The sequence below is a fragment of the Phalacrocorax aristotelis genome, chromosome Z, assembly GCF_949628215.1.
Source record: "Phalacrocorax aristotelis chromosome Z, bGulAri2.1, whole genome shotgun sequence".
Taxonomy (NCBI): Eukaryota; Metazoa; Chordata; class Aves; order Suliformes; family Phalacrocoracidae; genus Phalacrocorax; species Phalacrocorax aristotelis.
In genome coordinates, this window is record NC_134311.1 from 41,714,512 (window position 1) to 41,738,376 (window position 23,865).

Here is a 23,865-nt window from a genome sequence, read left to right on the forward strand (position 1 = left end):
CTTATTAGTATTAATTTGTTCGGGATTTCTTATAGTTAAATTAATCACAGTGGTAGTCATATTTGGTAAATTGGTGCACGGCATATGTCCTTCACATGGTATTCACTGTGTTGTAGAACTAGCCTAGTTATTAAAACAATTTGCTACTGGAAGAAAAAATGAAACAACACTAGATGGAACACTTTTTGCTTCATCCTTACTTATTTTCATGCTTCTTTTGCAGTTTCTGCATATAAGCAAAACTGTTAGTGTTTGAACTATCCATTATTTTTCATAGATAAGCGGAAGGTTATGATAAGATATATAAATAGCTTCTGTTGACAACTTGGAGACTAACCAAAGCACTTACAAAAAGCTTGCAACTATTGCTCTACAATAGCTAGATGTGGAAGAAAACTAGTCTTGGTAAGTTGGTATGGAGAGATACTGAACTGTTTTATACCTCCAGGTGCTTCTCAAGAAGAAATCACCATCTCAGGAAGTCAGAGAATGTTAACTGTCATGTATTTGCTATGGGCACACCTGAAAAATAAGCTCTCACCTACAGGATACTGTTGCATGTTCCATTTTTCTTTTTATTTGGAGAAGGATACAGACAGGGAGAAAACAGGAGAAAACAAAAATTCTGTGTGGCTTGGAAGCAAAACTACATCTGTACTCAGATTTTAGGTTTCTCTTAGGCTGTTTTGGGGCCTTATGTAATAAGCCTTTCTTATTTCATAGATGGCTTTTATTGGGTTACATTTGGATTAGAGTCAAAACATGACAAAGACTGTATTTTCAGGGCTTTATCCTGTTTTTCAGATAATTTTGTTAGGTTTTAAGCTGGTTAAAGTCTGCTTTTCAAACAGTATAGAAAAAGAGAAAGTGTGTAAAGGAGAGTCTGTATAGTGCCTGTCATGTATGTCAAGTACAAGGAGTGGGAAAATCATGTGCATTTCTCATTTTCCTGTCCCTCCCTTTCTTCCTTCACAAACACAGATGCGGTGTCTTAATCCTTTTGGAGCATCCCAGTAACAGAACTACCATTTGTAATTCATAGTGATGAATCACACACACCAGGAGGGACAGCTGATGTCTCTGTTCTTGTAAAATATTCTCTCACAGAAAGATGAATGCCCACTTGAGAGCCAGACTTACATACTCTTTGTTCAGTGGTGATGTAGAGCAGCAGGAAGAAAGATTGTAACTGATCAGGTACACCTGAAAGTTACTACCTGCCTAACTCTTACCTAGGCATTTGATTCCAATGACAGTTAGGTACAAAAGGCCAAGGTAGATGAAGGTTTTTATTAGTGGTCTTATTTTCCTTCCTTTAAAATCAATGGATCTCCAATAAAGGCTTCAACAGGATCAGTTGTAGGCCATGACAAGTTCTTTTGAAAATCTTAACTTAAATGCTAATTTCAGCAACTCACAGCTGAAGAGTGTCATAGCTGCAGAAAATAGTATATTTAAGAGAATGTTTGCTCTTTTAATGATAGTGTTGTTTTAACTGTGGTGATCTAAAGACACATTGTTCCTGGCTAAAATAATTTAGAACAGCACTTGGGAAGTATTTTCATCATCTGTTTAAACCTATTGGTAACTGTGCTGCTTCTGGGGCAAGTATTCCTTGTTTATGTCACTGCAGGTTTAGATAGTCTTCATTTTGGTGTGAAGATGGTGAAATTAAGTCACTAATTGCATTAATCAGCTAGAGAGATTTCAGTGAAAGAGGTTAAATGAAAAGAAAATTTCTGAAACATGGAGTGTCGTGAGGGAGAGAACAGAAGGCTGTTATCCCTTTTGGAGCAAAAGCAATATATAATTAGCACCTGTGAAACAGGGAAGTCAGCAGAGGTTTTGGAAAGACTGTAGAAGATCATAAAATAAATGCATTTTAACTGAACAGAGTGTTTAGTTTCCACAGAAGTAAGACTTTTGTTTAACAGGCTTATCTTGTTTGTATGTCTCTGAAAATCACGCTGAGATGTAAAAATAGAGTGCTGCTTTTGAAAAAGTATTGCATAGGATTAGGATATAATTATCTAACTCTTCCTCTAGATCGCCAGTGAAGAGTCAGTTGCTAAAGGTCCTGTAGTTGCAGATTTCCTACCATTGTTACTTCTTAGGTTTAATTTCTCTTTCATGTATTTAGTGCAAAATCACATCAGAATATTCTTGCCAGAATATCAATTTATTGATCTTTCAGTTACTGTTTTATTAATTACAGACAATGAAATCATTGATGGTGCAAGCTGGTATGATAAATGAGCATCTAATAGATACAAAACTTAAGCAATGTTAAGACTTTTTTCAGTAGCAAAATCTTGAAGTGTTTGCATCAGACCCTATCTGAACCTGTAGCTACTTTTCTCATTACTAGGTGAGAAAATCTTACTTTTTAGTTGGGAAGAGGGACAGAATAGGGTGGCAAAGAGTACTGAAAACTTACTAGGCTTCCCGTCACTCCTCTTCCCTTTCATTGTGATTAGGGGAATTTTAGCTGCAACATTTTCTCTTAAAACGTTGGGGTAGTTGATTCACTTTGGGCTACATTGCCAGGAAGCCTTAAGTCAGTCTTTCTTTTTCTTTCCTACAAAGAGCTGGCAAATATGTTTACTCAGCCCTGTGAATTCAGGGCTGGCTGAAGAGGAGTCTTCTGGTCTACAGCAGTTTGTCTTGGGGCTTTTTGTGTCCTTTCTCTCCTGTCCTGGAATGGGGATGAAGGCCTGACTTGATCTAGTAACTTTTCTGAAGCCCAAATAGGGGTCTGAGGATTTCTATGATCTGTTCCCCAAGTAACTGGGTAGAAGGAAATAATATAAATATGGACTGGTGCTGGGGGATAGAGAATCAGAGGCCTTTTTGTCTTTTCCTAGGAAAAACTGTAGTCTTTGATTCTTGCTCTCTGAGCATTACCAAGTCTGACATTAATTGCAATATCCACTAAGTTTTACAGTTAATGCTTTGCTGCAGTTCCAGTCCCAGAGAGCAATATGTGGCATTATAATTTATACTGAAGCTAGGAGAATGCTAAGTGAAAGGCTAAAAAAGCACAAGTAGCTTGACTCTTTGGTCTGGAATATTACAATTGCATAATCATATTGGAAACAATGCTGCATTTGAAATCCATTGAAGAGTGAAATGAGAGGGAGGAACACAGGATAACGTGCTCTCTGGCAGCGACACCCAATTCCTGCATCATGGTTACTTCAAGATAAGTCCTGATGGACAGTCTCATCTGCAAGAATACTGCCAGGTATTCTTTCTTTGAGGAGTTGTCTCCTAAAAAGGGGAAATCACACTTATATATTTTGCTTCTGAAGATTAACTGCTATAAAACCATCTTTACGTAAACTCTTTTTATCCAGCAGATTTTAGGGTATTTTTGTCTCATGGCAAAGATTGATTTTTTTTTTTTTCCTGTAGTAGCAACTCATTTCTCAAAGCCTCATCTAAGGACATCAGAAGGTAGCCACGTACTCTTAGCTCTGTATTGCTTGGGATCTGATGTTTTTGTGTATTATTTCAGTTCTCAAAAAGCACATCTTTCTAGGGGTTAGTCACATACTGGCCAGTCCTGTCCTCTGTAATGTGATGCACAAGGCACAAAATTATGATGATGATGACTCAATGATCTTAAAGGTCTTTTCCAACCCAAATGATTCTATGATTCTAATATTGGGATATGCTTATGCTTAGCAACATAGTGGTGATGAATGGAGAATGTGAAGCTGGTAACAGGATACTTATGAATGTGAGAGAGACCCATGTATGGATTGTTCAGATCCATGCCTTCTGCTCTACTTGTCCAGAAGTCAAGGTCTTTCACCAGCATTGATAATCTGCACAGAATTAGTAGAATTCTGTGTCAGCCAGCAGATGCCATATGAATTTGACTGATAAAACCAGGGGCACAGCAGGCAATTCTTACAAATACTCACCCTAGCTGTAGTTTTCACTAAAAATAGACACTGAAAATAAGACAGGTTATTTATGTAAACAGTAGAAACAAGCACTCAATCTGGTTTAACATTTATTTTGCTCTCTTATGCTAATGAAGATGAGCAGTTGGAACAGTTTGTATTAAACTGGGAAATAATAATGACAGTTTAACCACTCAAAACGTAGCTAAGAGGACACAAAACATGTTTCAAACTAGACCTTTTATTATGTCTCCTACTCTGTTCCTTATTCTTTGCAGCTAACACAGAAGGACTTGTATCCATGAACATCCCTGAGTCCTGGTTACGCTGACAGCCCACGCAGGAACAGCTCTTACAAAGAGATGTAAGCAGAGAGGTCTCAAAGGCACCTCTGTGTCCATTCTCCCCACTCTGTTCTGTTCCACTGGACTCCTCCTGCTTCACTTTTCATTAACAATTGAAATTAAAATATTTGTGGCAATAGCAACAAAATAGAGAATCCACACAGGTGTATGAGGTGGGTAGGTAGCAAACCACATTTTTTCTTTGTAAACTGAGCTTGTCCAATCTAGGCATCTTGGGGATAGCAAATCCCAATCCTACTGTTAGTTACTTTTTACTCTAGAAAGAATTGTACTTTAAAAATGAAAGCTTTTCTCTCAAAGGGATACAGTAGAGTTATTAAGCCACATTTATGTTACACAGTGCAAAAGGTGCAGACCAAAACAAATCAATAGTGAAAGACTTACCCCCTTCATTGTGTTTCCCCATTGCTTTTCCCCCAATACAGGAGGAGTTGAAGGAGAGTGGTTGTTATTCCTGTAACCTATTTTTAGAACACCTGAAGAATATTTTTTAATTTGCTGGGAGAACTTTAACAAAGGAGCAAGCCTCAAAAATGTTTCTTTAGCTTGAAGTGTGGTGTCTCTGAAAAGACCTCTTCATTGTTCTGATGGTTTACTGGGTCATGCCTGACCTTTTCAAGGTCTTACAGATACTTAGCTGGAGCTTCAAGTACTTAGCTGGAGCTTCAACTACAATTAGAAACAAATACACACTTACTAAATGTACAAATTATCTGCTAATAAGAATCATCTGAAGACACAGACCACAGGAATGTGAACTGAGACTTTTTATATGGGTCACCATAACCTCATTGCAGGCATCTCAAATACCACTAGCATCTATGTTAATACTTACTTTGACATCTGGCAATACTGAAAAAAAACCTTTCAAAATACTGATATCTGATATTCTTAACAGCTGCATCAATTACTATGGTAGAGCTGGGTTATTTCTCCTGGTGATTCCATGACTGTTGACTCAGCAGGGCCCTGATGCTTCCCTTAAGGTGCTGGCTGAGGAGACATACCTTTTCCTGCTGCCCCTGCACAAAGATCTTCATGGGCTCTTGCATGAGAGCAGGCTTGACTGCAGTGCAACTGCATAAGCAGCAGGCAAACATAGTGCAGTTATACTGGAATTGTACCCTTCTTGGCACATAAAATAGAGCAGAACTATTGAGATCTGCATCTGAGTCAGAAAAAAAGTGTTGTGTCCTGGTTACCTGTGTTTTTCCAGAGCACTTGTTTCTGTGGGTAAGGTGTTCTTACAGCCAAGGACCGTTCAGCATGAACTTGTTCTTTTGGTGCACATTGATAATTCAAGTTTTGTTGAGGAAACTCAGCAGGATGAACTCCTCTGTCTGGTGGGCCGTGGGCCCTCAGCATGTCCCCGTCTAGCTGAGGCTGGAGCACTGGCAGCTCCATGCTCCCAGGCACTTGATGGTCACAAGGGGGTGTTTCATAGGGAAAACTGTGTGACTCCAGAAAAGTGGTATTTTATGAAGCTGCATCTTCTGGGATGCTTCACTGGTTTGGACAGTAGGAGTCTGAACCTCCATTTGCTGCATAGACAAAGCTTCATGTATGAAAAAGGTAGGCTTTGCTCCTTCTTTCTTCTTTGGTTCAAGTATGTACTTCTTTTGCCTGATGTTTAAATGTCACCTTCAGACGTTTCAAAAGATTTTCACATAGGTTGCTCTAATATCTTCAGTGGGTTTCTCATAACCTAGTAATAACTTTATAATGATACATTTTCCCCATGTTGTGGTCTATTATATATAGGAAGAATTATTTCCAAGAAATCCTATCTGCTAAACCTTTTCCTATTTCTTTTGCAAGAATATCTTTTCTGTCTGGGATACAGGAATCTGAACTGTCTCATGCACTGGCCCAAGAGGCAGAGCAAACCATGAGAAATGGCTGTTCTTTGTAGGAAATGAATCCATAATTGATCCTGATTATAGTATCCAACTGTAGAAGCCACCCAAGAAGAAAGACACATGGCTCCCAGCCCTGGAGATAACAGCCTAGTGGCCACGGATTCTAGGTTTTGAGAGGAGACTTGAGCATCAAAAAGAAAAAAACTCTTGGGGGCCTAGTTACAGAGTGGACTAGTATGGGAGAAACAAAAGCATGTAGATTAACTTCTTTGATATCATTTCCTCTACCGTTGTAGAGTCTATGGGAGCAAATATCCTGAGAGTTTATCATAATGTCTGCTTTGCTGCAAGGACCTTATCCTATGGTTCATCATTCAGGATGTATTTGTGCTAGTTTGCTCTGAGATGAGGCAAGGAAAACTTGGGCAGAGCTGGTAGAGTATTTCAATCCTAAGATCTTTACAAACAGGCAGCAGAAATACATATTGCACCACTTGTGGCTTCTCTCACCACATGCAATGCCAAGAGGTCAGTGCATGCCTTTATGCCCTGTGCTAGGACAGGAAAAACACATCATTAGCATGATGTTTCAGTAATACTACAGAGGTAGGGTGTGCACTATGCTTTTGGTTTTGTGCATAATTTACCACCAAAAAATAGCAACTATGGTTGGGACCACAGGGATGGTATGGAGCAGGCTCAGGCCGATGGCCACGGAATGTGGGCACAGCCATGCTGTTCCGTAGGCTGCTGGCCCTGCACAGGCTGGATAAAAGCCAGTCCTTGTCAGGCTGACCTCCAGGCTGCAGTTCTCTCCCTGAAGCAGGTGCCAGGGACTGCAGATGTAATCACTGCTGTGGCAGACGTCTAAGTTTAGATGTAGGTCTCATGTAGCTCTGCCTTGGCCTGATCCTGAGTAGGTGGATGGGGTAATATCACTGATCAGTATCCAGCCTGCTGGAGAGAACACAGTTCCTATTTTTATAGAAGATAAATATTTTTGTAGAATATAAATATTTTATTTATAAATAATTATATATAGTTCACATATATATAATATATATATGCTTATAAATATTTCATATAATTACAGGAGACAGTCAGGCCTGTAGATGAATCCTCCTTCCTTTTGTTCTCTTCACTTTTTAGTTGGAGCAGAAAAATGGGCCCTTTGGTATAATCTCCCGAGATATACTCTGTGACAAAAGAGTTCACCAGTTTCTCTTAATACTGCAATAGCTGTTTTAATTACTGCCTGGACCCCTTCAGTCCTTTTCTTGTGCAGCTATATTTAAATTACAGAGGAACAGATAATCCATATCCTCTGATACAAGGCTATGCCTAAAAATACTCTGCATCTGAAAAATTATCAAAGACAGAGAACATGGGTTACCTGTGTTCTTAGTGGACAAAAAAGGTTACTTAGAAAGAAGTCTCTGGAACAGTGTGAGATCTCCACCTATACCCCTTGTCCTGTCTTTGTGGGAGATGAAGCTGATTGTGCTGACAGGTCACCTATGCTATGTAAGGACACTAAGTGGTTGAACAGTTAATTGAAGAAATATTATGAGCTTTCTTAACTTGTTTGTTGATATTGCTGTTAAGGAAAAAGAAAATCACAAATCTGGACGTCCTTTCAGTTAATATTAACCATCTGACTGATTTGGTCAACTTCTTTTCTGGCAGGACCTTTACTTCTGTTGTTCTTTTTCTTTTCTTTCTGATTATGAAGCAATCCCCAGTGGCATGTTAGAAACCACCACTGTAAATGCTGACAATTGTTTTGGGGTTAGCTTCAAAGGCCTGTAAAACCAACAATGTCAAATCTACGTCTGAAGCTGGAGTAGTCATTGTCTCCAAATTTGTGCCGGTTTCCCTCAGATGTGTACACCCTGCGAATTCTTTTAACACAGGAATATTTGTCAAATGCAAATCAAAAATCAGTCTTTGGGACACCACTCCTAAGGGTGAGGGGAATTTGCCAAGGACCCAGTTGAATACCATGGGGTGGCTGGAGATCCACAATCATAGCTGGTGAAGGTAGAGGAGGGCAGAGGTTCTTTGTAGCAATAATGGTTGCCCTGAAGATAAGCACTGGCAGAAATGGTAAATGGTTGTCACAGCTGTACACAAACTGACTGGAAAGCTGTTTTGCAGGTGGATTAGTGCTGCTGCCTAAAAAATCTGGCTTCTTCTGCATGTTATTCTGCCTGACTTGATTTCATGGTGGTTTGCTATCTTTTACATCTGATTGGATGAGACTAGAATTTGACCCATTGCCTCCTGTGTGCACTTTTTGGTCACAAAGAAAACTTAAAGTGTGTATAGGAACAAGAACTGGGTTTAAGATTGCATCCCAGTGAACTAGCAGCTGTTTTGCCTACAGCTGAAGTGATGCTCTGATTATTAATCTATACTGTTGAAAGAGAAGGAGGAGACTTTTTAATATAGTGCTATGGGTTTTTTTAAGGTATATTAGAAAATTTGAATCTCAAACCTACTTAGGAAAAAAATGCACACTGAGGCAAAGAAAATAACCTATTTAGACTATAATTCCTTTAAAATATTGTTTTGTTTCTGTTTTGAAACTAGAACTCTTTATCCTGTGCTGTGATGTTGAGGATGAGCTGAGGTAAGATGCCTTTCATAACCATTATGGATTTATTCCCTACTTGTCCTTTGGATCTTTCTTGGAAGCAATTCCCAACCATGCTGCTCAGATCATGATTTTTAAGCGCAGGTTATCCATGTTAGGACTTCTGTTGGTCTTTGCTGCCTTTCAAATATCACCTTCACTGGATGCCAGAGGAAAAAATTGATAAGCATCTTTATTACTGTGTTTGGATGTTCTAGTAGCTGTCTGAAGCTTTTTGGTGTTATTGAGACTACCTTTCTATTTCTAGTGTCAAATAGCAGGTAACAAATTAGAATAAAATGTAACATTCTCTCTGTTTCCCACATAGTCTTCAAGGATACACATCTTTTCAGTTTGGAGCATCTCTAGGTGACTGAAATCCTTTGCCTGGTTTCATTAATACCAAGAGAAAGTCTGTTTCTTCCTTCAGTGAGAGCATAGGTGAGTCAGTCAGTGCAGTTTTTTGAAACCAGCTTCCAATCCTGTTTTGTTTTGCCTCTTTGCTTTTTTCTCCTTATGGCTATTATAGAAATTAACTAGGTATTAATATTATATTATTCTCTGGCTTTTTACTATGTTTGTTTCTATTTACAACATTCAATGTGTTGTTTTGGCATGCTGGAAGCATCAGTGGAAAGATTTAGTTAATAATATTCAGAGAACATTGCAAACAAACCCAAGGAAACATATTACTGAGACAGACTGAAGTAGGCTGACTACTTAATTCTGCCTGTGCCAATAATTTCAGAAGTATGTTTATTGCAACACTGATGGTTTTTTCATCTCTTTCTTCAAGAGTTTTTGAATCATTGAACTGTACATAGAGAAACATGAATGGCTAATTCTTTTGTTAAAAGCAGGAGATTATGTAAAATGTTGGTATTGGACACAATGTGTGATCATAGCAAAGTCAAACGTGACCAACTCTACTGCTTGACATGGTGTAATAGGGTTTCTGTTATTTGTGCATGTCAAACTTTACTTTCCAATTCTAACAAACTCATGTAGTTCTAGTTCTGCTTCAAATTAGCAAAAATCAGAGCTTTCTGTTCAACTCTCATTTGGTAATAACACTGGCAATTAAGGGATAAGACACCAGCCACAAAGAAAGAAGGAGTTCCTGCCTTAATGAGTTTGTGGTCTGAATTCAACAGGCCTGATGGTCACCAGCTGTTTTACAGGATTGTACTTGTATTTTCTTCTTAAACTGAACTTCCTCACGAAATGTAGTTCCACTGGCTTGGGGAGGATTCCCCCTAGTTTTCCTGAGTATACTGGAGATCAGAATTGGGATATGCGATTTACATTTATACAAATTTGTGCAGACTCATTTACTATATTGCTGTCTTTAAAACCAGATGCTTTCACTTCTTCTGCTCACAGAAGTCTCAGTCTCTGCTGGCCATCTGGGAATTTGTCTATTTGAAGAAAAATAGCACAGGTAGTTCTTGAGCATAAATTATTTCAACGAAGAATTTTTCTGCATAATGTCGTTCATACAAAAATTATTTTTTCTGATGGGTACCATGTTTCCCCACATGTCTGCAGAAAGGAACAGCTGCTGCTTTCACACTCATGTTTTGTGTGAAGCTGGCTGCAGCAATAATGAAAAGCTCCTGGCGGGACTAAATCTGAGGACTCCAAGCAGGAATACTTTGTTCATTGTGCCATACCTTTTCGGCATAGATTTGCACATGTCTTTCCCATTGCATTTCTGGCTTCCTCAAAATGAGACAGCTTGTCTCAGTAGAAATAAACTTACTTTGCATATGCACTGTAGCTTTCAGTAACTATTTTACTTTTTTGCTGCCACAACCATGCCAAGTACTAAATTGGCCATGATCTTTTCCTCTCAGCCTAGACTTGTCAGCACCTTTGCATGGCATTATGCCTTTAAACATGGTTCCCTTTTATTTTAACTCACTCCTTACTTTGGGATACTTAGCATTTTATCTCTGATTCTACCGATTCTGCATTTATTATGACCAAAACCTGCGAGCGTTGACAGTGCCTGCTACTATGGTGAGTAACTATCATGGTGCTTCCTTTAATATACTTACACATAATCTAGTAGGAAATCACAATGCATAGTCAGTTCATGACTAGAAAATGTCTCACTTTAGGGAAGGAAAATGAAGTGTCTTCAGAGCTTGATACAGACACAGACCCTGTGTCATATTTTATCCCTGTATTCACAGCAGGAGTGTGCTGTATGATTCCCGTACGGTTGAGCAGATAACCTTTAGCAAGGAGATAATGGTACATGGAAGTACTCTGATGTATAGGAGCATAACAAATTAATCTAAGCTTTATATTTTTAAAGGAAATTTGTTTCTTTGAGTTTTGGGTTACATTGAAACCATTCTCTTGCACTGCTGCTTTGTGCTTTCTGGAGACTTTGCGTTGAACATGTCAGGACTGCTCTTCAACGCCAGCAACTGTGCCTTTGAGCCCCCTGCCACCCTATGCCATCAGCCACGTCACCCACAACTGGTGTAAGAAAATACAGTGATTGCTAATTTCTTATGAGTCAGCTTCTGCAGTCCTTGCCTGGGTCCTGATTGTTGTCTTTCTATTTCACGTGGGTGGCTGTTAGGGTGGCTGGTGTAAGCAAGAATAAATGAAGTCCTGGTGTGTTTATTAATGCAAAACTGTGGGTGGTTTGCCCCAAATCCATAGTGTTGTTTGCATTTAAGTTTGTATTCATAAAGAATTAGGCCCTCCTAAATTTGTAATAATCTTTGTTTTCATCAGTGTGAATGAAAATAGTTGCCCATAAACATAATCTCAATTTTTAAAGTATTTATTTGAACCTATTAAAGAATTAATTGCATTTTTTAAAAGTAATGGTGAAATACAAAGAGACTGTTTATATAATCCTTGAAATGGATACACCTAACATAAAGAAGAAATAAGAATAACACAAGCATTGCATCACTTTCTCTAGCAATGTTTAACTTTACTGTCCTAGACATGATAATGCAGACATAACTGGATACAGTGGTGCCAAAGAGCCTAAACAGTTTGAAAATAACTTACATGTAGTTGCATATCAAAGTAGCAGAGTGTGAAGTGTTTTCAGTTTTACAGATATGCCTGCAATAATAATAAGAATGCTATGTCTGCCTCTGAAACTACTTTGAGATAAGTGGTTTCTTTTCCAGATCACAAGAGTTTAGTAACCGTATTAAAGGTGCTTTATGAGTAAGGAACCTCCTGCAAAAAATACCCACAGTCTGCTCCTCTGATATTGAGTGCAGTTTGCTACTGAACAGACGAAAATACCATTTTCTGTGTGAGTTCTTACTAAAACTTTGCAATGTTAACAAGGTTCAAGGGATTTTCTTTCTTAACCATCACATTTGTGATCTGGAGGCTGTTCAAATCTTAAATCCCAGAATAAACTTGTCAATCCATGATAATGAAAGCCGAAGACAATATCAGTATGAATCCCTGAAATGTGGAAGTGCCAAGTTTAGTCCTTGTACTAATGGCCATTCTAATGCTGTAGCCAAAAGATGATCTAGAGAACTGGAAATGCTGCTGTAGCTGTGGTGGTCTATGGACACAGGCAGGACAGTTAAAACTTAATTTTTTCAGCTGTACTGGTTGGCTTAGTAAGACAGAAAAATCCCTGCTTACACATCTTGTACCCACAGAACTGCATGCTATATAGGCTTAAAAATGTATAAGATGTGTATACCTCGTGATTCTTCTGGTTTTAACTTCAGTCACATAGACATTAGCTGCTCTTAAAAATAGACAGCTTTAGCTTAGAATTTGCTAGTCATTGTCATTATTAAATATGTGGAAAATAGTAAATTAAAATACACTTGTTGCAAATTATAAACGTGCTTAGCTAAGCATGGGATTTGCCCTCAACTCTATGCGTAAAAGATAAAGCAGACAAATTAATTCCTTAGAATTTAGCATTCTGCCTAGCTTCTAGCTTTGCTGAACGGGAATTAACAAAATATCTTTTGTTTCATGGTATGTTTTGTGGTGTTTAACCTCATGAAGTTCAACAGGGAGAAGTACAAAGTCCTGCACTGGGGGACTACATGCTGGGGGCTGCCCAGCTGCATTAGGAGGAGTCTCACCAGCAGGTGGAGGGAGGTGATCCTTCCCCTATACTCAGCACTGGTGAGGCCACACCCGGGATACCATGTCCAGTTCTCGGCTGCCCAGTACAAGAGAGACACGGACATACTGGAGCAAGTCCAGCAATGGGCCACAGACATGACGAAGGGATTGGAGCATCACTCCTCTCAGGAGAGGCTGAGAGAGCTTCGACTGCTCAGCCTGGAGAAGAGAAGGCTCTTGGGGGATCTTATTAAGATATATAAGTAACTAAAGCGAGGGTGCAAAAAGGACGGAGTCAGGCTTTTTTTCAGTGGTGCCCAGTGACAGGCCTAGAGGCAATGGGCACAAACTGAAACGCAGAAAGTTCCTCCTGAACATCAGGAAACACTTTGACTGTGAGGGTGGCTAAGCACTGGCACAGGTTGCCAGGGAGGTTGTCGAGTCTCCCTCCTTGGAGATATTCAAAAGCCAGCTGAACATGGTCCTGGGCAACTGGCTGTAGGTGGCCTTGGTTGAGCAGAGGGTTTGGGCCAGATGACCTCCAGAGGTCCCTTCCAATCTCAACCAGTCTGTGATTCTATGTATACCTCCTTCTTAGGGTCTTCAGTGAAACAAGCTCAAATCAATCACATTTTGTTTTATAGACTAATTTTTATGTTATAGGGATGTCTGTAACTGCCATTTAGAAATCTGACAGTGTATCATAATAAATTATGAAATATGTAAGAAAAGTTTTCAAGTGAAAAGCACAGAGATATGAAATTTAAAATTAAAAGAGCAGCAGAAAAGGGAATGATGCAGCACAATAGCAAATATAGTGAATTGGCAGGTGAGGTTTGACTGCAAAAGCTTGCATGCATTAAATGGCTGTAAACATGGAGTTATTGAAATACAGAAATAACTAAGATCTGTTGGTTTTTAAAACTTGGCATTGTTAAATGGCCCCTGCGGTTGCCTAAGATAGTTTAACTTCTGTTGGTTGTATGTAGGAAACATGCCAATCAGGATTATTCTCCATCTGCTTTTGTTTACAGTTGCTACTGTTGTGGCGCAAGTTTCTCTTGCAAGCTGCACCTTTTCCATCAGGGCAGAAATATCTCAATTTTCATATTTGTTCAAAAGCCAGTCTGTTTCTCTGCAAATATCACAATGTGCCAATCAATATAAGAAAGGAAAATGAGGCTGCTACATGTGATTCTACCTCATGAAAAACAGCTGCAGTGCACACCTGGATTTACTTGCTTCTGCAGCCAGTCTCATCATCCTCTTCTGAACCCTGTGCTGTCGTGTACACGTTAGACCTTTCTGCCCATCCTACTACTTCATATTCCCCCCTTTTTCTAACAGTTTTCCTTCAGTTTGGCTGTTCTTTGCAATCTTATGACATCATTGACCCATATATGGTAAAACCACACAGGTGTTCAAAATCCCTCATAATTATGCCTGCTGAACACAGATGTGTGCTGTTCCCTCCACCTCCCAAGAGCAACACAGCATATTTGTTTACCCAAAGTGACTAGCTCTCTGCTGTACATGGGAGAGGGTCTGGGAAGACCCATGCCTGCTCCCACTCTCTGTGTCACCATCCCTTTGCGACACCTCAGCTTATAGTATTGGGGTAAGTCCTCAAGGCGCTGCAATTCTGCATGGGCTTATGGCTTTCTCACAAGCAAGGATGAAGTTTCCTTTCTCCCCACCTTTTGCAGATTGTCACCAAAACAGAAGTTAGGTATGATGTATTCTTTTAAGGTAACTTAAAATTGAAATGTAGTGAACTCACCAAAAGGGGTTATGAGACAAAATTAAGCAAATAATTGGCTGTAGTGATCAATTATTCCCTTGCGTTCTTTGCTGTTTCTATCTAATGTCTAGTGCTTCCACAGGTCTTTGGATTAAGCTGGAGGAAAAACCACAGCTGTTTGTTTACTGGTTATGGTATTTTTATTTCTACAGGACTATAAATAAGAAGGATGAAATAGAGGTTAAAAAAAATGAGATTATTTTTCACTCTCTTTTTTGGAATTCATAACTTAAGCTGCAAGCACCCTTTACGATTTAATTATCTATTGCAGCATGAGCAGCAGACAGGAGGAATTAGAGGTCTGTGTGCAGTTGCAGGGCTATGGTCTCACTGCAATCATGGTGAGGTACTGGGGGACCTCACATGGCTGGAGTGCTGCAATGGGTGGATACAGGCTCATTAGGAAGGACAGGCTGGGAAAGTGAGGAGATGGAATTGCCCTTTGTACAAGACAGCAGCAGGAACGCATGGAGCTTTATCTTGGAACGGCAGATGTGCATGGGTGATGTAGTGGCAGGTGTCTGCTGTAGGCCATATGCTCAGGAAAAAGAAGTAGATAAGGTCTCCTCCAGACATCTGGAAGAAGCTTCGCTTTCACATGCCCTGGCCCTCATGGGGAATGTCAGCCACACTGATAGCTGCTGGAGGGTTAATGCAGCAAAGCACAAGCAGTTCAGGAATTCTCTGGACTGCACTGATGACAGTTTCCTGACACAGGTGACTGAGGAGCCAAAGAGGGGAGAAGCTCTGTGCTCCTAATACTTCCACAGAAAAACTTGCTGGGAGTGTGAATGATGAGAGCAGCCACAGCTGCAGTGACCATAAGATGGGGCAGTTCAATGTGTACAAGTACATGATGGGACGAATAAAGAATCACAGAACGACAGGTTAGAAGGGACCTCAGAGATCATCTAGTCCAACCTTTCTAGGAAGAGCACAGTCTAGACAAGATGGTCCAGCACCATGTCCAGACAAACCTTAAGTGTCCCATGTGGCCCAGTCAACCACTTCCATAGGGAGTTTATTCCAATGGTTGATTATTCTCACTGTAAAAAATTTCCCTCTCATGTCCAGTCGGAATCTCCCCAAGAGCAACTTGTGTCCATTCCCCCTTGTCCTCTCCATGTGACTCTGTGTAAAAAGGGAGTCTCCATCTTCTTTGTAGATACCCCTTAAGTACTGGTACATGGTGATGAGATCCCCTCTAAGCCTCCCAGTTGTCCGAGCCTATCCTTGCATGGCAGGCTTCCCAGTCCTTTGATCATCTTGGTGGCCCTTCCCTGGACACCTTCCAGCCTGTCCACATCGTTTTTGTATAGCGGGGACCAGAACTGTACACAGTACTCCAGGTGTGGCCTGACAAGCACTGAGTAGAGCGGGATAATGACTTCTTTATCTCTGCTGGTGATGCCCTTTTTGATGCAATCCAGCATCCTGTTGGCCTTCTTGGCCACAGCCACACACTGTTAGCTCATGTTGAGCTTTCTGTCCACTAGAACCCCCAGGTTCCTTTCCACAGAGCTGCTCTCCAGCCAGGGGGATCCCAGTCTGTGCTGCACTCCCAGATTATGTTTTCCAAGGTGCATGATCTTACACTTCTCCTTGTTGAACTTCATAAGATTCTTGCTGGCCCACTCCTCCAGCCTATCCAGATCTTCCTGCAGAGCAGCTCTCCCTTCTGGAGTGTCTACTTCCCCACTCAATTTGGTGTCATCTGCAAACTTCAGGCTACAAAGCCAGACTGTTATAGTGGTGTCCAGTGACAGGGCAAGAGGCAGCAGGCACAAACTGAAACATGGGAAATTCCACTCAAACAGAAAAGAAAGCTTTTTATTTTTTTGATGATTAAACACTGGAACAAGTTTCTTAGGCAGGTGGTGGAGTCTCCATTCTTAGAGATATTCAAAACCCAACTGGAAAACTGTCCTGGTAAACTTGCTGTAGCTGACCCTGCTTGAGAGGAGTTTGGACTAGATGATCTCCGGAGGTGCCTGCCAACCTCTGTTATTCTGTGATGTTAATCTGTGATCAAAATATATTCCAAAACAGACTTCATGGTAAGCTTTAGAAAAGTTTGCTCATAGTGAAATTACAAGAAGGAATCCCAGCTGACAAACCAATTCTAAAGGGTGCTTTATTTAAGATTATAGCAGCATCAGCTGCAAGACACCCTTGTTTAGTGTAGTTGTTTGAAGAATGGGTCTTTGTAAAGATTTGATTAAAAGAAATTCCAGGAAATTCATGCGCTACTACATGATTCTTCCTGACTAATTTGGCAGGAACTTTAGCACAGCATGATCCAATTAGTCCACTGTTCAATGAAAGGCACTAACTTATACAGTGTAAGTATTGATTTTGAGCACTAAGCAGGTGCACAGCAGAGTATGGGAGAAAAGTGGAAGCTGCTTTTCAAGCATACAGCCAGGTGTAGTCCAGGCTCTCTCACAGATTGCTACCAAAGATAGAGAGGATGGGAGGAGAAATGGAGCTTGAAGGGTGATAGCATTTAGTTCCACTAAATGGGAGTTGGGCGTGAATTTTAAGGGTCTTGTGGGGTCTCACAGTCACTGGGTGCTACTTAGCAATGTCTCCAGTTACCAGACCCTCTTCCACAGAGCCAGCAAACACAGACTCCATGGGATGATTTTTTTAATGATTTCATTCCCCCCAAAACCACAGAAATACTAGTTTTCTGTTTGATATAGAACCTTTTTTTTTTTTAAGGAAATTGATTGAAATTCTTGATTTGATCAAAATTTAGTATCTTTTTTGGGGGGTGTTTTTGTACAAGCACAGGAAAAGCAGAAGGCTGGATTAGGAGAACAGAGGAGGAGGAAGTGTCCACACCTTTTCTATGTGCAGTAACCCAGTGGTGACTGGCTGAAGTTCAAATCCTCACTTTCTGAACCCAGCCCACAGTCTTGAACAGAGACCTTCCCTCAGATCACTCTTACTGATCACTGGAAGCGAGGAGAGACCCCACCTCCCAGGTTATAGCATGCCTTTACTGACTGCTTGTTCAACTATGTCCAGAGCACTGTGCCTAGTTGTGGTGCCGCCCCAGTACAGAACAGACATCAATAAAATGTGGGGACTTCAGCAGAGCTGGATGAAGATAGTTGGGCCTGGAGCTCTTGCCCTGTGAAGAGAAACTATGGGACTGCAGCTGTTCAGCTGGAGAAGACACAGCTCTGGGGGCACCCAACAGCAGGCTTTGCACCCACAAGGAGGTTACCAAGTCAGAGAAAATGGTCATAAACCGAAACAGGTAACATTCAAGTGGACATTACAGAAAAAAAAAAAAATTCAAGCAAAAGGACAACCAAGTAATGCAGCTGGGATGCAGAGAGGTTGCATCGTCCCCATCCTTGGAGGTTTTAATGCCCTGACTATATGCAGCTCTGAGCAACCCAGTCTGAGCTCAGAGCTGTCCTTGGTTTGTCAGGAATTTGGACCAGGCAGCTTCTGTGATCTCTGCCAGCCTGAGTGATTCTGTGATCCTATGATTTGCATTTATCTCCCCCATTCAAAATGTCATGTTTTCTCTACATATAGCGAAAACTCCAGGACAGACTAAGAGATGCTGAGACCCGTAATACCCTATGTCCCAGTGGCAAAGGCATGCTTCCATGAGGTGGAAGATTACAGTTCAAATCAGACAGAAAGAATGCTGAGCTGAGATAGTGCATTTCCCAGGACAACACTTTATACCTAGTTTGACAATCACCCAGCTAGGAAGATTATTGGTGTCCACACTGCCTAGTTGGTTTTGCGATGACACCAAGTGCTTAGCCTGCAAATTCATATATATTGACAGAATTATTTTGAAAAAAAAAATTCACCTTGTCCTTATAACAACTATTTTCTGTGTAATGACCAACATACTGGTTTATGTTGATTTTCTGTAATTATCTTTCCCACCATGTGCTCCTCCCATTCTGCTTGGTAAAGCTTCTGAATCTCTGCTGGGACAGTCTAAGAAGCCTGATCTGAAGTGCTCCAGGATGCATCACTTCTGCCCGTAGATAATTTGCCATAGCAATAAAAGACAGAGAGAAGACATGAAGAAGAAAAGAGAATGGACTTTGTGGGGTGAGAGGAGGTCCTGTATGTGAGGGGTGAATGTAATGCTGATGATCAACAGGGTGGCTTTCCTTTCTTTTGTCTCTTATGCACAGTGCAACACAAATAGCGGCAGTACATGTTCCTATTTACCTTCCTATCTAGTGTGTCAAATCTAACCCAGAGGAAACACTTCTATGGCTCTTTCAGCCCATGGCTTTGCTGTTCTGTAGAGGGTGATCTGAGTGACACAGTAAGCTGTCATATAACTTGGACTGATGGGCACCATCAATTTATATTATTATTATTAACAACCAGTTACTTGTCAGTTGGGGTGAAGATTTCCGGATCCTCAGCCAAGTTCATGTCAGTGTAAAGGAGATCAATATAAATTTGATAAAGAGATGAAGGTTGCTGTGCTGACAGAGCCCAGCTCTCCCTTTTCATACCACTAGGTCTGGACAAAGAAGTAAGTGCCCCAGTGCTTGGAAAAGATGGAGCACTGATGAGCAGCAGATGGCCTAGAGTCAGTCTGGAGATGCTGATTAAATCGTTGCTATATCATGGTGACAGCTGTCAAATATGGGTGGGAACCCTGTTCCGGAGCTCCACAGAAGACCAACTCTGTTGACCCACCTGTAACTGAGAACCTCATAGCTTACTCTGATTTGTTCCCTAGCTGGCTACAGAAATTGGCACATCATAACCATAAATCTGTCTGTGAGCTTTGGCCTTGGGGGTGATACTGGGCAAACAACAGAAACAGGCTGTTAAGGTACTACTATGCCCGCCAGATCAGGCGTAAAGTTCAGTGACACTTAGACCATGTCTCAGAAGACCAAGTAAAAATCGATGTCTAGAAACTGAGGGAAATAGGGGATCTGGCAGCTTGCTAGTTACTAAGCTCATCTTGTCATGATGCTATAACTAAAAATGGAATACCCCTAACAGATGAGAACACAACTCAAAGAGAAATACTGTATTTTGTAAGCCAGTCATAGGACTCAGTCCATGACAGCACATTGTTGTGGCAACCTCATACCCAATGTCATTAATTATTAGTAATTTTCTGCCTTGGACCTAGCCACCCACTGTAATCCTCACTCACTACTTCCGTCTCTACATGGTTTCAAGGAAGCCACAGATTTGTTGCTTTGTTGGCAACCAAAATTTGTTTGTTTACCATGAAATGCACCATTCGGTGCAAAGACCACTACTTGCACGTGTGATCACTTTGGTCTGGTGTGAGATGCCCCGTGTGCATGCATAGACTGTTTGCAGACATTGATCAAACCAGCTGACAGCGCAAACCACAGCCACAAGAAGGGATGTAATTTTGGCTTTTCTTTTTTTGTCTAAGTGAAAAACTTTAGAAGAAATAGCCTCATCTGTTTGCCTGCTTTAAAAACAGGAAGAAGAGCCTCTAAAATTTCTAGATTTACTTTTTTTTTGTTTGGCTGTCTTTTTTTGTTTAGAGATGATCTGTGTGACTCAGTCATTCCTTCTGCCAAGCAGGGAAAGTTCATAATGTCTAACAGTTGCCCCTAATAATTCCTGGGGAATAAATATTTTAACCTGAAGAATACATTTTTTGTCCTTGCAGATTTTCAAATTGGCAACGCTTTTTGGTTGGAAAGTGAATCAGGAATGACAAAGTGGTGCTGTCTCTTTCATGGAATTTGGCTTTTAAAAACCAGAACCTACAGGAATTTTTCCATACCTCCAAGGCTTAAAACATTTATGTCTGTTATTTGGATCCTATACTTCCTTAACTTGGGCTACATAGCATGTCAGATTGGGAATCCTTGCTCTTATCACACCAACTGCAAGGTAAAGCAGGAAGAATTAGACTGAAGTATAAAACTGGGACATGAAACCCCATCGGGCCTTAGACGTTTAAACAGTGTTGAAAATATAAACATCTGTGTTCATTAGCATGCTTTCTTCTTGCTGAGGAATGAAACAGATTATTCAAAAAAATAAACAACTACTACTTTCATCCCTCTTCTTTCTTCTTCCAACAATTTCTTTTCTCATAGCATGGCAATAACTGCCACCTTAAAGATTTTCAACACTGCTTGAGTGCTGCAAAATTCAGAGACCAAAAACAAATCCATGTAACAGGAAAAGAAAAGGCCAGTTATCCCTGTGAAACAAGGTGAACATCAGGATCAATTGGATATGCAGGAACACTTCAGAGCCGCCATTCAGGTTTTTCATCAGGTAAGTAACAAGTTATAACCCGTAATCAAAGTAAGCAATACATTGCAGAGATATTTCTTTGTTGTATGCAATCTGTTGAAATGCTGGCATGTAACATGAACAGGCTGGGGGGGAACCCTGTGGCAATACCTGCCTGTACATCTTTACATGTATATTTATCTTGTGGTCTGTACATTTATGGTATGTGTCAAATTGAAAAATGAGGAACAGCTGGAGCTGCCTCATTTGGAGGGTTGTAAAAGTGAATCTGTAATTTTTGTGGTAATCGGCAATCTCCAGCGTGAGCAAGTATCCCAGTTTCCTTCACAGATGCAGTCAGACAGAGTATTCTTAGATTTGGTATGAATTTGTAAAACTTCAGACATAGCTCCTTTGGACAAAAGTGCTATCTGTGTGTCGGCTCTCTTGTTTTTCTGGTGTTTTTTTTTTTTATCTCATACGCTTACTATTTTATGTACGAACTGGGGCTGCTGTTGCTGTGAACATGGTTTTTCTTTTCATATATACACCTTTGCTCTATTCAGCATGTTTCAAAAGAAGAGATGGTACCAGTGCTACCAAAGAGAAAGCTCTGACAAAGGCAGGAGGAGACACCCAGCTACGAGATGGATTAATACATAACTTCAAGCCATATAAAATCCTAGCCCAGCAGCCAGGTGGGTGCAGTGACTTGCAGCTCTAGGACCCCAAAGCCCAAGGATATGATACTGACATGGTATCTGCTAACTCTTTGCTGACTCAGGAGACAGAAGACCTTCTGACACCGCTGAACTGGAGTCCTGGAGGCCTCTCCTAGACAGGGCAACCCTATTCTGCAGGATTTCTGCACTGTTTTGGGCAGTTGTTTTGCCCTTGCCAGGGACATTCATTACCCTATTGCCAGTCTGATGAAGAAGTCCCTGGAAAACTACTTTACAAGAAGATACGGAACATGCAGATCCACTTTACACAGTCCTAAAAAATAGGCGTTAATGGTTTTAAACAGAAATGAACAAATCTTCCTTTTTTTCTGTCTCACTTCCTTTTTTTTTTTCCCCCATTTTCCATCTCTGCACATCTTATATTTGGCTTTCTCCCCTGTTTTCTTCCGAGTTCTGCAAAAGTACTATCATCTGAGGTAGAAACCGACTGCAGGGCATTTATTTGTAATATTTTACCATAGCAACCCTCTTTTTTTTCCATTATGCAGTCCTCTGGATGATGAAGTTGCTTTTGAACAGCTGGGCATTCCCCTGCTGCTTCTGCAGCTGGTATCTCAAAGAAATCTTAAGAATAGATTGTTACAGGGGTAAAACCAATAAGGAAAAGGGACATGATCCATAGAAAAGGTTTTCTGCAACTCTCATTGGCTTTTTGGTTTGTTCATACCTAAAAGTAAGAGTTAGTTATTTATAAATGATCAATGATGTTATTTTGCTGTTAATAGGCCTCATTGTGTTTACTTTTGCACCTGTAGTATTGCATCTGGTACAAATTAGCAGACGATACTGTCCACAGAGTTTTGTTCTTTCTGGGTTGTTACAAAACTTTTTCTTACCTTATTCATTCTGTAATGTCAAAATATGACAATGGCATTTGAATATTATTTAAACAAAAGAATACTTTTCTATTTTCAGAGCTAAAACGTATAGCAGAATACAGGTAGCCTATATTGGAAAGAACAGCTTTTGTCAATTACAGATTGCTCCAAGGATCATACGCTGGCACTCAGCTAACTAACCAAGCCCCTACCTTTATAAGTCATCTTTCCTTGCAGGAGATAAGACCAGTTTCCGATTCCAGATGTGCATTGAGCTACAGCCGTGTCCTGAGCTCAGCTGCCACCCCAGGTCTCTGCGCTGAGCAGGATGTTGCTGGCATTTTAGCTCCAAGGTCTTTGATTTCCTTAGCCCTAAACCCAACCCTAACCATATCCTTGTGCAGAGTAGATGATAAACCTCCCTAGTTCAAAATGTGTGATGACCTACCACTCCATCCTGAGCCCACATTAATCTAGCTCCCCAGGTAGAGCAGGATTCCAGTGTTACTCCAACCCTGAGGATCCTTGCTTCCTGAACTCTGATGCTGTCCTTCACCACTGTGCATATCAAACCCACACAGTTGGAAATGGGTGATGAAACCATCATTATCCCAATCCCCCATCCTAAGCCAAATCCTTATCCTAGCTTTGGGCTGAGCAGGACTTTGCTGGAATTTTGTCTTCATGGGAAAAAAATGCCATTTAGTAGTTAGAGTTACACCATCAAACATTATATAAATTCCTGCTCCAGCACATCTTGTCTCAGTGTACTTTAAATCCCACTTCAAATGAAGACAGTACTTGTGTTGAAATTTAGATTATATTTTTCAAGTAGCCCCTGTTCTAAATTTGTATACATTTAAACTCATATCTTCACATACAGCAGCAACGTTTGTTTATTTACTCTAGATATAAATATCCTCCAGTAATTGCATACTTATATTACAGCTTTAGTTGAAGAATTTATTATTGTTCTCACCTGAGTAGTTGAAATATTCAGTAAAATGTCTAAACCTTACAGTAATTCTGTGGTTTTGTCCGGGAAACAAAACCTCTTTGAATACTGAGCCCAAAAGACAAAAATATGGAATATCAATATTTCCTATGTTTTCTGTCCAAGTTCATTTCATGACTACTTGTCTCTAGCAAAGCATCTGGGGAGTTCCACCACAGAAGGCCTCTGCTTTACCTTGTGAAGCCAGGTGTTCTCTTGCGATGGCTTCTATCACTCGCTGGTGAAGCACAGGTGATGTAGCTTGGATTTATGTGAGGAAACTCCTTTATATGCATGCATGTGGGAAAGCTACTTTATAACAGAATTATCTGCAGTCGCCATGACCGTGAGGTCGTCTGCCTCATTTTGGGCTCCAGCTCACCAGGGGATGGTGCTGCTGTGGCTGCTACCTA

At 40.5% G+C, this 23,865-nt stretch overlaps 1 long non-coding RNA gene across 2 annotated transcripts in view; it reads left to right on the forward strand.

Moving 5' to 3' along the window:
* LOC142050038 (uncharacterized) overlaps positions 1 to 23,865 on the forward strand; it is a 53,776-nt gene that overhangs the window by 22,752 nt on the left and 7,159 nt on the right. For both annotated transcript variants that reach the window (XR_012657900.1, XR_012657898.1), the window contains exons 4-6: positions 17,688 to 17,922; positions 18,606 to 18,746; positions 20,756 to 20,939. This is a non-coding gene — a long non-coding RNA (uncharacterized LOC142050038). The remainder of the gene's footprint in view (positions 1 to 17,687; positions 17,923 to 18,605; positions 18,747 to 20,755; positions 20,940 to 23,865) is intronic.